General features: G+C 37.7%; 1 protein-coding gene across 1 annotated transcript in view; it reads right to left on the minus strand.

The window, feature by feature from the left end:
- Window positions 1-18,418, minus strand: part of LOC123285602 (ral guanine nucleotide dissociation stimulator-like) — a 372,006-nt gene that overhangs the window by 246,626 nt on the left and 106,962 nt on the right. The window lies entirely within an intron of this gene.

Below are 18,418 nucleotides of genomic sequence, written 5' to 3' on the forward strand. Positions count from 1 at the left end.
GGTTGGAGACACCTCTAGTTGGTAAAAGCCAAAACCATGAGGCTGTCTGACTCCCGGAGAGATTATTTACATGCCAAAGGGTTCAGTTAGGATTCAGGCCCATTATATTTCAGGAGGGAACAACTGCCCCCTTCCCCTTTATAAGCAGAAGTGTGTCATTTTCCCCCATATCTTGCCTATGAAGTGTCCAGCTACTCATTAGGACAACTGACCTGGCTCTCATCAGGTTGCTCTAGGGGTAAGGACTAGGGCAACGGGCACCAACAGACATATTACTTACTGGGAGGCATTTCATGAGAAATCTGTCTCTTATCTAGAATACCCTATGTACACATTCAGGATTAAATTAATAAAAATGAATGTTAAAAGCCAGTGGGAGCTATCTTTCACCATTGCCTTTATTTCCTCCTGTTCTCCTTTTATGGTTTAAAGTGCCCCAGAAAAATATTTTCTATTTAGAGACAAATTGTACATTTTAATATGATATTTAAATTATGTAAGCCTATTTACATTTTTACATTTGATATCGTTTTTTTTAACAACAAAAGGAATATCATGGGAATATTTCTTCCATGGGATCGTGGAAACCTGTGCTTTAGTATCTCATCCGCAACAATTAATCCTGGCTCTACATCTCAAGGATTGTGTGACACGAGAAAAGAGTTAGTTCCTCCTCTGAGGGAGTGATAGCAATTTTAATTGCCTTTAGATTGGTATAACGATAAAAATAAAAATTTAGCCATAAATTCACCAAAGAATTCATAGCACATATTCAGAATTTAATAAATGGAAGAACCCTTTGTTTGCTAATAGAAATTGTTAGTACTTTAAATTAAGTTAGCATTAAAACTTGGAAGTGAAGGAATACTTCACTTGCTGGTGAGTAGATACACATAAAGACACTTCTCTGAACATCAGCACTCTTTTGTTTCTTTTCAATTATTTTATTGAGGTCATAGTGGGGGTTATAACATTGTGTAATTTCATGGTACATTATTGCTTATCAGTTTCTGTATAGACTGCATCATGCTCACCACTTATAGTCTAGTTTTTATCTGTCACTATACATATGTGCCTGTTTACCCGTTTTTTCCAGCCCTCCAACCCTTCTCCTCTGGTAACCACTGATGTGTTCTCCTTCTCCATATGTTTGTTTGTCTTCCACATGCGAGGGAAATCATGCAGTATTGGTTTTTCTCTGTGTGGCTTGCTTCCATGTCTTGGCTATTGTGAATAATGCTGCAGTGAACATAGGGATTTATAAACCTCTTTGAATTGTTGACTTCAAGTTCTTTGGATAAACATCCTGTAGCGGGATAGGTAGGTTGTTTGGCATTCTATTTTTAACTTTTTGAGAATGCTTCATACTGTTTTCCATAGTGGCTACACCAGTTTGCATTCCGACCAGGAGTGTATGAGTATTCCTTTTGCTCCGCATCCTCTCCAACATTTTTTACGTTTTGTCCTGGTAATTATAGCCGTTCTGATCAGCGTAAGGTGATATCTCATAGTTTTGATTTTCATTTCCCCAACAATTAGTGATGTTCAACATTTTTTCATGTGTCTGTTGGCCATCTGGATATCTTCTTTGGAAAAATGTCTGTTCATATCCTTTGGAGCAGAAATAAAGAAATGGAAAGATATTCAATGTTATGGATTGGAAGAATACACATAGTTTCAATGCTCAGGGGCTGGCCAGGGGGTGCAGTGGTTAAGTGCACATGTTCTGCTTTGGCTGCCCAGGGTTTTCCGGTTGGGATCCCGGGTATGGACATGGCACTGCTTGGCCATACTGTGTTAGGCATCTCACATATAAAGTCGAGGAAGGTGGGCACGGATCTTAGCTCAGGGCTGGTCTTCCTCAGCAAAAAGAGGAGGATTGGCAGCAGACATTAGCTCAAAGCTAATCTTACTCCAAAAAAAAAGTCCATGTTAGTGAAAGCAATCTACAGATTCAATGCAATCACAGTCAGAATCCCAATGACATTCTTCACAGAAATAGAACAAAGAATCCTAAAATTTATATGGAACAATAAAAGACCCCAAATAGCCAAAGCAATACTGAGAAAAAGGAACCAAAGTGGAGGCATCACAATCCCTGACTTCAAAGAATACTGCAAAGCTATAGTAATCAAAACAGCATGGTACTGGCACAAAAACAGACACATAGATCAATAGAATAGATTTGAAAGCCCAGAAATAAAACCACACATCTATGGGCAGCTAATCTTTGACAAAGGAGCTGAGAACATACAATAGAGAAAGGAAAGTCTCTTCAATAAACGGTGTTGGGAAAACTGGACAGTCACATGCAAAAGAATGAAAGTAGACCATTATCTTACACCATACACAAAAATTAACTCAAAATGGATTAAAGACTTCAATGTAAGATCTGAAACCATAAAACTCCTAGAAGAAAATATAGGCAGTACACTGTTTGACATCAGTCTTAGCAGCATCTTTTTGAATACCGTGTCTACTCAGGCCTGGGAAATAAAAGAGAAAATAAACAAATGGGACTATGTCAGACTAAAAACCTTCTGCAAGCAAAAGAAACCATGAACAAAATGAAAAGACAGCCCACCAACCAGGAGAATATATTTGCAAATCAAGGGGTTGATTTCCAAAATATACAAAGAACTCATACCACTCAATGACAAAAAAAGAAACAAACTGATCAAAAAATGGGCAGAGGCTACACACAGACATTTTCCCAAAAAAGTAGTCTTGTTTCTTTACCATGCAAATCCAATATCTTCCACCGTAGTATCGTTTCTATTACTCTCAGAAAACAAGGATCTTTATGGAGGAACGTGGAGGGGACTCATACTACTCTTTTACATTACTATTATTTTTCTCTTCATGGATTGCTGCTGATGCTGCTGCTAATTGTCTCTTAACCAATGCTGTCTGATATTTCTCTTTGTCTATCTGAATTTCTTCCTCTTCTAATAATCTACTTGCACAGGTGGTCATGGGTCCTGAAGTAGCTCTGCTGCCCTCAGGAAAGTGGTTCTTGATTTCAATCACATTCTTGCTTCATCAGAGAACACAACCAATGATATGGAGTTCAAGGTTTGAGGCCGGAAAGGCAAAGTCCCACAGTAATGTTTAGGTTTTTCTTTTAGTGCACGCCTAACTCTTCAACACATCTTCACACGTGATAATTTCCAAAGCTTCCTGAATAGCAATGTAAATCAGGTTCCTGTTCTTTCTATAGGAATCTATGTTTTCATGCAAATTAAAGGATATGGTTTCTTATTAATGCTCAGTGTCCCTGAATATTAGCAAGCAATCAGAAGCTGAACTACCTGGTATAAATTAGAGAGATCAAAAAAGGATGATGAACTAATTTGTGAGTGTATTTAGCCAAATCTCATCTTTTACAGAAAACATATTCTATGGCACTTGCAATTAGAATAACTATTTTCCCTGAACTGAGATAAACCTTTGTTCTATTAGATATAGAAGGCCACTTTTATCTGGAAAAAATGGGAGGGAAAAATGAGAATTTTAAGTTGGAGTTGAAAAATAGTGGGTTAAAAGTTAAGAGAACAGAGTGGAAGTATTTGTACTTGATCTGCTAAGGATACAAGCTTAACTGCATTTAGAAAAAGGGCTTGGCCTGTTGTGAAGTCACCATGGACATGGTGAAGATTACAAAATGAGTATTAAGTTTCAAAATGATTTACTCAGATCAAAATTATTAAGTAAAATTTTAAAACTTATTTGTCAAACATGTAAGAAACTCTGTGTCTTTGGAAACATAATCATATTATTGATATGGGGATCATAAATTTTAACTACTATTATTAGAATGGTATTCACCATGAAATAATATACCACTGAGAAAAAAATATAGTGAAGGAGTCTTTAAAAAGTTTCTATAACATAAGAAATTATGGAATGAAGATCTTCCATAGAGTCATATTAGTTCTGAAATAACATGGGTGAAATGTTATTGATTTTTATCTGTTGTAAATATTCCATCATATTTATTTCATTTTAGGGAAGAAATGCATATTCCTAAGAGTTGCTGAATATTAACAGATATTTTCCCCATAAGGTATTAAACTCAGCAGCCACGAATCCATCTCCTCCAAGAGTTAACAGAAATCTTATCTTTATCGTTGTGGACAGATTATTTTACACATTTCCTCCTTATGAATAAGAATTATCAATTCGATATTTTTTCCCCAAAGAACACATTGTCAGTCTAGGAACTAGAAGGCAGATACCTTGATTTTTGTTTAAGGCATTAATTTACCTAAAATTTATTTGAGTCTATTTTTAAGAAAATGAGGAAAATAGTTTTGTATGGAAACCAGTAGAAGATAATAAATACTAATGATGAATTCAAATGTTATAAAATGTTCTCACATCTACAATTAAAATAGTTGAGTTTGTATTTTCACTCTGCATTACAGTCTATCTATCTAGACTGTGGAAGTTACGTTGTGATTTTCACAATTTTGTGTCTCTGGGTAGTTGCAAACTTGATGTTTAAAACTGAGTGTGCAATGTAACAATCATACCATAGTAGCTCTATTTTACTGAGCGAGTACTAGGCTCCAGGCCCTGAGATAAACGCTTTGTCTGAGCTATAAATCACCTCTTCCTTGGACAGCATAGTGTATTATGCACTCAGATCTTTATATGATGATAAGAACCAGGAGGCTGAAGGTATTTAAGAGATTTATCTGAGGTCACACCCTAATAAGTGGCAGGACAGGGATTAACAATCGCATCTATATGACTCACAACCTATTCTTCATACTCTACATTCTGCTTTTTCCATTAGTTAGAGAAATTGTAGATCTTAAGTAGTTTAAAAAGAAATGTGGAGTTACAAATTTTATTGAAGGCCAGAGGTCCACGATGCTTCTTCGAGAAACGGATGTTTATGTGTAATAACCTGCTCTAAGCAGGTGACCACGTCATTAATCAAAATTGCTCCCTAACTGCTGTGGCCAGGTGAGGGTTAGTGGCGTTTTTCAGGATCTTATGGCACTACTAGAGGAGAGATCCATTTTTCAACTGACATTGCCAGGAAAAATTTAAAATACACCTCCTACCCTGCCAACATGTTGAACTTTGACCCAGGTGTATCTACATAGAGAATCCAAACAAACAAAAACCCATATAGGCTCAACCATAGAACTCGTTGCTTGATTAAACAGAACTAAATTTTACCCCGACTCTTCAATTCCAAGAACAGGCAGACTGGAATTGGCAAAGCCTTCTTCAGAAATCAATGGACAATTTGCCGCTTAAAGAACTATGCACTGAACAACGTAATAAACAATCACAATTTCAGTAATAAGTTTCCTGACACAACAGACTGGCACTTTGCACAGTTGTAATGAGAAAACAGCAGCTGAGGAACCGCAGAAAAGGAGCTAGACTTTACTGGAATACAGATTATACTGAGCTAATTAATGATTTTCACAAATGCCTTGTTGATTAGATATTAAAGTAAAAATCCCTTATATAATTTCTATATTTAGGGACACCATATAATTTTTCATCCAAGCCAGGATTTTTCCGATAATGAAGAAAGCTCTATATTTATTTTTCTAAGACAACAGGAGGAAAGACGGGCTCACTTGAGCAAAGCAGGAGACACGATTCTTTTATTTATAGTTGTCACGTATTAGTGTGTAGAATCAAGAAGTCAAAAAATGCCTTGGAGTTGGAGAAATCATGACTTCTAATACTGGGTCAACCTTCAGTTGTGTGATTTTGGGTGAGTTAATTACTTTCACTGAAAAATGAAGAGGAGAAAAATACCTAACTTGAAGGCTTGTGAGAATTAAAAATTATATCTATAACATAATTAACACAGTGCCTGGCTTGTTTAAAATACTCAATAAGTAGACATATTTAGAATCCTACTTCTCATTGTGTAGCTTAATTTATCATCAATCTATTTGTAATATTAATGTAGCTCTGAGTGTTGGGATCCTATGTTTTGAAACTTGAAAGGGATAGAAAGCTCTGACTCTAATGTACCAAACTTCTACGCTCAGATCGGTCAAAAGTAAATCATACTGGGCCGGCTCCGTCGCCGAGTGGTTAAGTTTGTGCGCTCCGCTGCAGCGGCCCAGGGTTCGGATCCTGGGTGCGGACATGGCTCCACTCGTCAGGCCACTTTGAGGCGGCGTCCCACATCCCACAACGAGAAGGACCTACAACTAAGATATACAACTATGTACAGGGGGGTTTGGAGAGATAAAGCAGAAAAAAAAAAGTAAATAGTACTCCTTAAAAATTCTGTCTTCATAAGATTAATTGTATATAGGTGTATTGAGTCTAAGGATCAAAGTAGTGATATTCTACTTTGACTAGTGAAAAGCAATAGGATGTCCATATTAATATGATTAGAAGGAAACATCAGAATTAAATTGGTTTAATAAAGTCCAATTCATTCAATAATCTGAAGCAAAAATGTACTATTTTAGTATATAAATAAAATAAGAAAGTGATATTATGCATAGTTAAGAAATAAAATAAACACTGAACTTCAGTTAATTAATACATGTGAAATAGATTTTAGAAACATGGATTTAAGATATGAAAACTTCAGAAAAGTAAAGTGGAATTAGTTTCCAATTTTCAAGATTTACTTACTTCACCTCTTGTAAGCCAAAGCCAGTGATGTTTTTTTAATGGTTAGGGACCTATATCCACATTCAGGTATGTCTATAAGTGTTGTTTGCTTTTGTTTTTGCATAGACTATATATTATTTACTTCTCAGCATTTAATATAATGACAATTGTGTAATTCCAAGACTAAGAAATTTAATGGGGCAAATTCTTAGTTAAAATATTCTCTCTTACTTTGTTTTTAATCAACTATAAGCTAAAGGAACAAAACTGTAACAGAAAACGTAAAAAGAGTACATGTTATTTTCCTAGGATAGCGCTCTTACAACTTGTGTATTCTCATAGCTATAACACAGCATAGGAAAGTACAAACGAGGTGATCTATTTTTTTCAAGAAAGTTTTAAAGATATACAATTTAAGGGCATAGTTTCTTCCTTTTTCACAGTGCAATCCATTTGCCAACCCTTTTAGCCTTTCCCTTTTCAGAACCCTGAACAACCAAGCTACATCTTACTGTGAACAAATTACTTTTGACACCTTGAGACATTTAATTATTTGCAAAAGTGAGTCAGATGAAGGTGAAGTTGAGAGAAATGTTTTAAGCTCTAGGAAGATATATATGCTCAAAATTCCGTTAGTGAAAAGTCCATAAATAAACATAATGGAAATGTACAAATAAAGTTTCAAATTTTTAGGAAATGAACATATTACAAAATAGAAATGTAAGGTTTAGCAGGTCATCAGAGTTTTTACATCCTACTATTCAGAAGTCTTTTTCAGAGGTGCAGGAAATCTCAGAGAACGAAGTGAATGTGGTGTTCATTCAGCGCAGCCACTCATTTTACAGTGGCGGGATCTGAGGTGCAGAGAGGGTAAGGGATTTGCCAGGAGGTTAGGGTCACTTGCCAGTGTCTATTAAATTCAGTGAGAGAAACAACATCTAGGTTTCTTATTTGCCCTATATTATTTTATTAATTTCATTTGTCAATAACAATAGCAATTTAGGGGCATCTGCAGTCTGATGCTATGGATAACCTTTTTAATGAGCAAGTTGTGCTAATTAAATTTGTATAATCATAAAAACGGTATAGCTAATTTTTCCAAATACATCTATGGCTATGCTGATTTAAATGGCTATAATTCGAGAACTCTGAGAATTTTTAATCTATTAACTATTCCATTCATTTATTAATTAATAATTAGTAAATGTTTATTAAATGAACTATTTTGTGAATACGTGTGTGTGTGTGTATGTGTATTCTAAAGTTTGTTTTCCCTTACAATTTTTACAATCTTAAAAAAGTGTTAGGGGCTGGCCCCACCGCCTGGAGGTTGAGTTTGGCACACTCCGCTTCAGTGGCCTGGGTTCTATTCCCGGGCACAGACCTACACCACTCATCAGCAGCCATGCTGTGGCAGCAACCCACACACAAAATACAGGAAGATTGGCACAGATGTCAACTCAGAGTGAATCTTCCTCAATAAAAAGAAAGCAAAAGAAAGATCGCCTTCTTCTGAGAGTGATAATTAGTTGAATTTGGTACATAAAATTAATATTTCAATTGATGTTTATTCATATTCATCCATGTAAGTTAAAATGTTTTAAGATATGAGATGCAAAATATGTCATGAAAACACATTTTTTTTTGTATTTTTGGCCTGTCAATATATTTAAGATATAATGTGAAATATAATTAAGCTTTTTGCATTAAAGTGTATGAGAAACATTACCACATCATTTTTATCATACTTATAAGTGTAGGTATATTCAGCTTGAAACTGTTAAAAGTAAGTCTAGATAAGTCTAGGCAGAAGTGTCAATAGAAAAATACAAGCAGAAATATATAAATATCATATAATAAAAGAGACTATAAGTCTAGGACAAAATGTCCTTTTTCTATATGCTGATTTTTTTCTGTTCACAATTCACACATGAATATTCTGCATACATTATATTCCTTAATATTGAAATACTTGGAAATTTTCTTTAAACGTGCCCAAATTCAAAGTTACTAATTGTTTTAATGAAGACATTCCCTACTATTTTCTAAATGAAAAGGGGTAATGTTATTTTAGAAATAGTGCGGACTTTCCTCCTTTTGTGATAATTCGTCTGGCTTACTTTTCATAGTCATTTTCATTTTCCGTTTCATTACAGTATTATGAAATGTTTACAGAATCCCCCACTATAATAAAAAGATTGGTAGATTTCTAATCGCTTTAAATGATGCATACACGTATCTTTGTTTTGTAAAATATATTTAAAAAATACCCCTTTTTTAATGCTGAATGATGAAGTTGTAGAACTGCTCCCACATCCAGGAAGCTGTGGATTATCCACGTATCTAGCTGTGCATAGCTCTATAGATTTATTCTTTGTCTATTTATTGCATCGTTGAAATGTTTTTACAGAAAGAATTCTCTTAGCAAGATTATAATAAAAATTACTTCGACTTTTGAAGAACAGAGCCTTTCATGATTAATGACACACAAAGTTCTGCTCGAAGTTTCCTTAACATCTCAATAAAGTATTTTGATATTTTACAATTATTCTGATGCTATAGAATCACATGTGATTTGTTTTCTATTTAATTATTTTTATTAATTTCTATTAAGGTAATTTTCCATTTATTTGTTTGAAAAATTCTATGTTCACAGTTAATTTGAACAAAACTTTATTTACTTCTCTAGGAAGGAAAATAGGGAAAATTGTCAACATGTTATATAACTAAGGACAATTTCAACACATTAAACAAAGATGGGAGTAGTCATCTTTTTCAGACAATAACTAGCAGCAAATACTTCAGAACTATAATTGACATCCATAAACTACTTTCCTTGAAGCATCTAAAAGTAATTTGTAGAAATTACTTAATTAGCCTCTCAGCAGTTCCCGGCAGTGGATTGCATTGTAATTACAGTGCAATACAGTGCACACTATTGATGGAGAGCATGAGCGCAGATATCTGTACAGCGCTACATGTGCAAAGGAAGCCGGGACCCGGTCAATAGGAAACCCTGCACGGGCACATTCCTCACACTTGTTCGCTAAGGGGGACAGGTAACCAAGGTTGTTTTGTGTACTCTTCCTCCTCGTTAGTTTAGGTTTCCCCCGAAATATCTCACCGACTTTCACATTTTTTCTGTTCTCTTTGCTCTCTGTCACAGACCAAAAAATTTAGATGTTTTGAAAAATAACTCACTGAGAATAGACACTTCATGTTGTTTTCATAGGCTAAGAAAGAGGGAGAGACAGATACAGAGGGAGACACAGAGGGAAAGAGTACAAATTTAGGAAAAGTCATTGGCAAGTGAAATTAAATGCCCAAAGCATGAAAGCTTATAGAAAGTTCAGGAAATACTTCTTACATTTGATGAGTCCAGAGTGGACAATACATCGGAAGTGTACTAAATTGAGTAATTGGAACAAATGCTTCTTTCCTTTCTGTATCCAGGCAGTTGGTCACATAACCCTGCATTTTCTCCCTTTAGAGGCAGAGGTTATTTCTCTAACCTTTGTCTTTGGACTGGGGCATGTGGTTCCCTGATTCAAAGGATGCTAGCAGACATTGTGCAAATTGAGGCTTAAAATGGACTTGCACAGTTGGACTTCCCTTCATGTGGTTCTTGTATTGCCACAGTAAGAAGATGTCTCCGGGGCCCATCCAGTGGCATAGCAGTTAACTTCGCATGCTCCGCTTCAGAGGCCCACGGTTTGCCTGTTCCGATCCTGGGTGTGGACCTACAAACACTTATCAAATCATGCTGTGGCAGGCATCCCACATATAAAGTAGAGGAAGATGGGCAAAGGTGTTAGTTCAGGGCCAATCTTCCTAGCAAAAAGAGGAGGTTTCGCGGTAGATGTTAGCTCAGGGCTAATCTTCCTCAAAAAAAAAAAAGAAGAAGAAGAAGAAGAAGATGCCTCTGCTAGCCTGCTGATACATAGAGTATGGGAGACAGATGAAAGAAACTGGCAATCTCCAGCTTGGAGCTAAGCCCAGATGAGCCCACCCTAAATAAACTTACGTACAATTGCACAGATGAAAATGAATGATTCTCATTTCAGGATCCAGAATTTTGGGGTAGTTTGTTTCACAATATTATTTTGGCAACATTTGACCGATATAGAATGACACAGTGGGAATTGTAAGTTAGATTCAAGATATAGAGAGACTTTTATTTTAGACTTCATTTTTCTATAAGACACTGCTCATTTTTGCATTTGTATACGTATTCACATGTTAGGGATAAACTAAACAAGAGCTTTAATTTACAATTTGATTTCAGTGTCAGTATTTAGAAGGCTCTATTACATGGTGACTTCAACATTGTTTCTGGTCTTGACCTTAAAGACACAGACAGCCAATTATTTCTCCAGCCAAAATGGCTTCACCTGGGATCAGCAAAGAACTGCAATTTGGAGTCTGCAACTATGGCGAGCCACATGCAAGTCCTGAGCAACAAGGGGAGGAGAAACCCTGTTATAGAGGGGCAAAGAAAGTTGGGAGAGCTATTGTAAGCAAAAAGCCCATTGGAGGAGACTGGGAGATCAAAGTGTGGTGGCTTTTCGTTGGCCGTGTTGTGACAGTCTCTCCTTGGCTATTACTGGGCAGGAAGAGGAAGTCTTCTTCCTGTTGGGCTCTGCAATGGTTAATACATGTGAGAGCTCTCCTTTCTGGCCTCTCAACTCTATTTTCAGTGAGGTTTCTGTTTATTGATTTTCACACTGCTATTGCTGATCGAGCATATTCTTGACTAATAACTGTGAAATCTTTTAGGTTACCTTCATTTCAAATTAGAATAAAACCCCAATACCATGAGCAAAGCTTGTTGATAAAATTATTGCTAATAGCTGTATATTGACTTTCAGATATTGGTGAAATACTTGAGTCACACAAATGTTAAAGCTCATGAAACAAGCATGATGAAGTCCATGAGTGAGGTAGGAATTGCAAAAATTTAATACTTTTTTAAGCCTTTATTTGTGACTATCACATAGCCTAATGTTACAGAATTACTGAATGTGTGGAAGAAAGAAGCCCATTTTCATTATCTTTCCTCAAAGACAAGACACTAGTTATAAATGATATTAAAAGCACATTTTCATGTAGCTACAATTTTTTTTCTGGGGATGAGACCTTTTAAGATGTACCTTAGCAATTGTATCTCAATAAAGCTGAAAACAATTTTTGCCTTGTCACAAACTTGTACATGATGTTGAAAGGAAATGAAAAAGCAGCTACTTATGGTGTTTCTGATATGATACCTCATGAAGTATATTTGCTAAAATATTTAATCTAAATATAATTAATTCCTTAAACCTTGTTTCTAAATTATAGGAAATAAATGGAATTAAGAAGAAATCATTAAGTAAATCCAGAAGCAGGACAAGCTATAAGACAACTGTCATTCGTTCATAAGAAATTGATGTCACAAAATAAAAAAGTTGAAGCAAGTTGAGAGTCAAAAAGTGACTAAGAAGATATAACAACCAAATTCAACGAGTGAAATTAAATTGTATCATATATCTAAAAATATTTATGAAGTCATTGTTGGAAAAACTCAGAGCATAAATATACTATCCAGGCATGAAGTATCATGGAATCCATACGTGAATTACAAGTGATTTAAAATAAATAAAAGAGATACAGAGAAAAAGAGAGAGAGGATTTCAACAATATCCAAAAAGTAAGTTTAAATTTCTACTCACACACAAAAAAACAAATACTGTACTTTGTAAATAATAACACAAACTAGGGACAAATTTTATTTTACAACCAGTCATAATCGATATGTTTCTGGAACCACTCGTTGACAGTCAAGGGGATTCTAATCTGCTACTTGCTCTAAAGAGCCCTTAACATTTTATATCAGGAAAGGTGCATTATTCAATGTGTGTAAAATAAAAGGCATGTCTTCGTAGTTAAAAATTCAGAGATTATCTGTCTATTTTGAAAACGAACCACATCCTTCTTTGGCCACATTTCTTGATTCATATTGTAAGGATGAGTTTTAATCAGGCAGCAGGCGTATGAGAAACACTAGAAGTAAAAGATCTAATGAGGATAACAATCCAAACTCAATTCAGGAAATGTTCGGAAAGCATCTTCCCTGAGCTATGAACCCTTTTACTTTGTGAGATTATTTGAATCAATCTACTTGACCACAAACAATGAAATCTTTCAAGTCCAAGTGTGGAAAAAAAGAGAAATCTTTGTCAAGTTCATTTACTATTAGAGAATTAGGACAAACAACCTGGTGGCAGCCACTTCAGAGCTGACCAAAATCTAATGTGGTTCTCCACACCCCTCTGGAGAAAGTGGGTATTATGTAGAATGTTGCCATCTTGTGCGTGCTATGAGATCCGGCAATGCTGAGAAATAATTTTCCTTTAAAAAATCTGACTAAAAACAACTTTTGTAATTTATATTTGATAATAAAAATTTTCCGCTTTTAGATTTAATTCTTAATCTCAGAAGCTTATTCTTTTTAGCAATGTTTGCCATTGATCTAGGCTTGGATGCAGAATTAATTTTAATATACACCCATTTCATTTGGTAAAAACGTATACTTGCAGCATCTCTAAATCATACAAATATAAAATTAATTATAAATATTAAATACATTATATTTAAATGCATATAACCATTTTTCAAACACCTTATTTACTTTTAAACTTGTTGACATCTTACTTTTTCAAATAAATTTTATCTAACTTTATCTTCTTCAAATATTCAAGTACGTCAAATAATTTTCTTATGCTAGCTTAATTTTACCTTGTTTTCCATTTCATTTTTAACATATTCAGTTTACCTGTATAAGTGTTCTAGTATTAGAAAGTCAAAGAAATTGGCAAGTCAGGATGCTTTCAAAGGGAAATTTAGTATTACTATCATCGATGGCAGTGATACTGTGAAGTATTAGAAATAACATACTAAATATTTGCAGATAGGGTGGCTATATAGAATGAGTCTTGAGTGAAGTGTGATGCTTTAGTCATACACTTTATTGTATTTGCTCATCTCTCAGAGGTATTCACTAAAACTGGGGCGCTAACCATGTGAAGAAATGCGCATTCTCCGTGCTTTAGAATTTCATTCCCTGTGTACCAAGTACAAAAACCTGTAGTTTTCTCAAGAAACTTTACCTTCAAACTCTCTACATAAAAGAGCATTATGAATATTTTTATCAGCTGTATTTTAACATTAAGTAAATAACTCAAATAAAGATTGGCTTGGCATGTAACCGGTTTTAAGTGTGTCTAGTGGAAATTAGAAAGGTCTTTTTCTTTAAATGATAGATTTGTGATCACTGACTTAGCCTCCGTATCTGTCATTGGTCTGTTCAGTTGTCTGTTTCCTCCTGAGTGAGACTGGGTAGGTTGTTGCTAGGAACTTACTCAGTCTGCTGGGTCACCCAGTGTGTTAGTGAGCAAGAGGATGGAGGGTCTCTATGATCGTATTTCTGAAGCATCGATTGTGAGGCCTCCTCTTTCACTTCTCATTTACTTTACTTGATTGTTCTCTCTTTTCTTCTGTCAGGCGTTCTGTCTTCTAAGGGTTGGTCAATTTTATTTTTTCAAAACATTGACTCCTCCTTTTGATCTTTTGTCTTTCTCCTCTATTTCCTTTCTTCTGTTCTCACCTTTGTGACTTCCATCCTTCTGTTAGCTTTGGATTCAGTTTTCCCTTTTCCTAGTTCTGTGTGTTGTCACTTAGGTTGTCAATTTGAGGTCCTTCTTCTTTAAGACATTACAAGTTGATCACTGCAAACTTCCCTCAGTATTATTTTTGCTGCATCCCATAATTTTGGTGTGTTTTTAATTCTTTTTGTTTGTCTTGAGCTATTTTTTAATTTCTCTCTTGATTTCCTCTTTGACCTAATGTCTGTGTAAGAGGCTGCTGTTTAATTTCCATCTCTCAGGAATGATGCAGGTTTCTTCCCGATATTGATTTCTAGTCTCACGCCATTGTGTTCAAGACAGATGCTTGGTATGATTTCAATCGTCTTAATTTTGTTAAGATTTGTTTTGTGACCTCAAACGTGATCCCTTCTGGAAAATACTCTGTGTGCTCTTGAGAAGAAGGTGTATTCTGCTGCTCTTCAATAAAATGTTCTTAGTATTTAATGTCATTTATTTCTAGGGTGTCCTTCTTTTCCGTCTGGATGTTCTATCCATTGTTGAAAGCTGGGTCTTGAATTCGCCGACTTTCAACTTGTATAATCTAGTGTTCAGAATGCATAAATATCTCTTAGAACTCAATAATAAAAGACAAAACAATTAAAATAGGCAAATGGTTGAAATAGACATTTCTCCAGAAGATATGCGGATGGCCAATAAGCACAAGAGAGATGCTAGATGTCATTCATGATTAGGGAAAGGGAAATTGAAACCACAATGTGCTACTGTTTCCAACTCAATGTATAGGCTGTATTCAACATAAAGGAAAATCCCAAGTGTTGGTAAAGATGTGGAAGAAGGGGAGCCCTCATACATCACTGGTGGGAACGTAAAATGATGCAGCCACTGTAGAGCACAGCTTTGCATTTCTTAACATCTTCAAGCAATCATTGCCTTTGAGTTGGACAGTCCATTGTGAGGCATCTCCAAAAGAACATGGAAAACATATGTTTGCAGGAAAACCTGTCCATGGACATTCAAAGCAGCATTATTCACGGTAGCCCAAAAATGAAATAAACCCAATTTTCCACCAAATTATGAACACATAAAGCAAATGTGGCATATTGATACTATGGGATATAACACAGCCCTAAAAAGGAAGAAAGCACTGCTACGTGCTAGGCCCTGGATGATCCTTAAAAAAGTGTGCTAATTGAAGTGGTACACAAAGCCACAGATTCTATGATTCCATTTGAATGAAATGCCCAGAATAGCAAATCTGCAGGGAGAGGAAACAGATAAGGTCTTTCTGTGGACTTGGGTTAGGGCAAAGCACAGAGACAGCGAGGCTGGGTTTCTTTGCAAGGTATTAAAAATGTTCTGCAATTAGATAGTAGTGACAGCCACACAACATTCTCATTGTCCTAAACGTCACTGACTTGTGTACTTTCAAGTACTTAAAATGGTGTATTTTATGTTGAGCAGATTTTCTTCAGGGAAAATTTGAAATTAGGGTAATTCATGCAGCTATTAGGGGTAAGGCACGGTGTAGCCCTGAGAGTAAACATCTGATTAGGGTCTAGTAGCAAGTACAAAAATCACACAAGCTACAGTCGGAGATCCAGTCCATAGTCATGGTCTCCACCTTGAAAAGACCAGCCAAGAAAATAGCTCAGTGGTCTTGGGGGCCCTGGGAATCTGTTCAGAGATCTCAGTAATACTGGGCAGTATTCTCACCTCTTGGACCCTCTGGTGTAGGTAGGTTTGAACTTGTCAGTTGTTGATGTACATGCAGGTGGTAGACCATGGGAGGGCCCCGACCCCTCCTTCCTTGGCCAGTAGAGATAGTCTGAGGCCAGGTGGTTTCCTAAAACCATTTGGCAGAGACTTAGGCGACTGTCCTACAAGGAGTAGAATAGAGTCTCATGGAGCTGCTGTCCGTGTTGGGTTCTGTTTGTGCACACTTCTGGGTGGCCTCAATTACCTGATTTTCTGTGGCTAGGGCCCGTCCTCTATGCCAGTCCAGTCATCCTAGTAGAACAGACATATCTCTTTGGGTCGGTGGTAGCCTGTCAGGGCAGGAAACTCAGGGACTCCTGGTCTGTGGGGTACAGCTCTAGGGGCAGGTCCGTGGAGACAATGATGGACTGCAGAACATCGCCTGCGGAAAGCTGATCAGAGGATGTGGGGGAGAGCGGGGTACCAGGGAGCGCCTTGTGACGTGCGCCCACAGGAAGACCCGAAAGTGGATGTTCCTGCTATGAACTATTCACCGGCTCTTGGGGGTCAAACCAGTGATTGGTGCCCATCCACTGGCTCCCTGTGCTCTACGATTCCAGGTGGTGCAACCAAAGGGTGTGTGGGCTAAGAGCTGCTTGTGCCCGGGCACAGAATCACCAAGGTGGCCTCAAAGGCTCCCCCAAAACGACTCCTCAAAAAACAGTTGGGGCAGAAATTGGGTGGAGCATTTTTAAGGGAAGCTTGCAGCAAGATGTTGTTCGATGGAGTTGGCTAAATTTGAGTATCTCATCAGGGCAGGCACTTCAGCTGGGGTACCGGTGATTGGAGGCCATGTGACAGGCCCACCAGTTTCTGAGTCCCGATGCTGGGCAGCCCGCTCAGCCCACTGGACTGCTGAAGTGGTGCTTACGGAGCCTCTTGCTGGCCTTGTGGAAAGCAGGGCAGTGTGGTGGGAGAAGTCGTGATAGTGTCAGAGGGAGTCATGGCGGGGATTGCGGTGTGGAAGGGGGAGAACTGGAGGCAGGTGCAGTGGATGTGTGACCAACAATGGTCAGGAAGGGAAACCCGGGTGTACCTGGGGCCAGCAGGGGGCCAGCAGAGTCATGTGTCAAAACCAGACGGCGGGCCCCAAGAGGAGCCTCTTACGCTAAGCCCCACGTCACCAAACTGAGTCTTGACTTCATTAGATTTTCGACTCTCCCGGAAACAGAATCTTAACCCACTGGATCAGGAATCCCCCAATCAGCACTAGATAGGTATTCCACATCATAGACTCCTGCAGTCCCGTGTGGAAAGTAACCTTGCAATAAGCCAGCCACCTTCCCGCCTGCTGTGACGTCTTTTCCTTCTCTCTTCTTCCTTTCAAAGTCTTTCATTCCGTACAGCTCCTTGGAGCTCCTTTCTATCTGCTAGATTGGATGCCTCTGGGTGCAGGAATTGGTGAATAAAGCAACGAAGTTCTTTAGACTTACACGGTTGCATTTTGTTTCTTAACGGCTTGGTGGCAGCAGGGGGATTGGAAGGAGACTTCTCATGGCTTCGTGGATGAGAAACACAAGCGTTGGTGGCCATGAAGCCTTTGGATTCTACGTCTTTTTTCCTGTTTCTGAGGGCCATGGGTAAGCGTCTTGTGTATCTCAGATCCGCTGTCCTTGCATTGAGCTCCTGATCTAACTGTCTTTCCAGGCGCAGTTTAACGGGCCAGTCTAGTCTGACAGGATGCTCTAGCAGAGCATCTGTCTCAGCCCTGGGTTAGTCCACAGTGCCAGTCAGAGTCTTAGCAGGCAGCTGGAGTTGGCAGATGGTTCCCTGGGACGCTGAGTCTCTAGCCCTTGGTTAGTCCACAGTCCCAAATTTGGTGGGGTCCGCTGATTCTGCCTGCAGTGCCGACTGTTAGGGTCTGCTGGTTCCGTGCGTAGTTCTGGCCAGGGGAGAGGGTGGCACAGACGTGTGCCATATCCACACGCGGTCCTTGAAAACTTCCCACATGCATTTGACACGCATTTTTCTCTCCTTTGACTGGATGCAGATGTCGATAAGTTCTGAGGAAATGGCAAAGGCACAGTGTGGAGGAATTCTGGGACCCTGCGTGACTACTTGGAAGAGTGCTGTCCCCTCCACCTGAACACCACCCGGCACTACCAGAAATGAGAGGTGTCCTGTGATCGTGGATTGGAAGCCTCCATGTTGTTAAGATGTCAACTTCTTCAAAGAAATGAACCAATTAAATGCAGTCCTTATCAAAATCCCAATGACATTTTGTGCTGAAAAACACCCATCCTAAAACTCGTATGGAATCTCAAGTATGCCCAGATGTCTAAAATAGTCTTGAAAGGAAGTACTAATTTGGAGGACTCTCTTTTTACTGATTTAAAACTTGCTACAAACCTACAATATCAAAACAGCATTGTAATGGCGTAAAGACAGACACATAGACAATCGGAACAGAA

The sequence above is a fragment of the Equus asinus genome, chromosome 5 (genome assembly GCF_041296235.1).
Source record: "Equus asinus isolate D_3611 breed Donkey chromosome 5, EquAss-T2T_v2, whole genome shotgun sequence".
Classification (NCBI taxonomy): domain Eukaryota; kingdom Metazoa; phylum Chordata; class Mammalia; order Perissodactyla; family Equidae; genus Equus; species Equus asinus.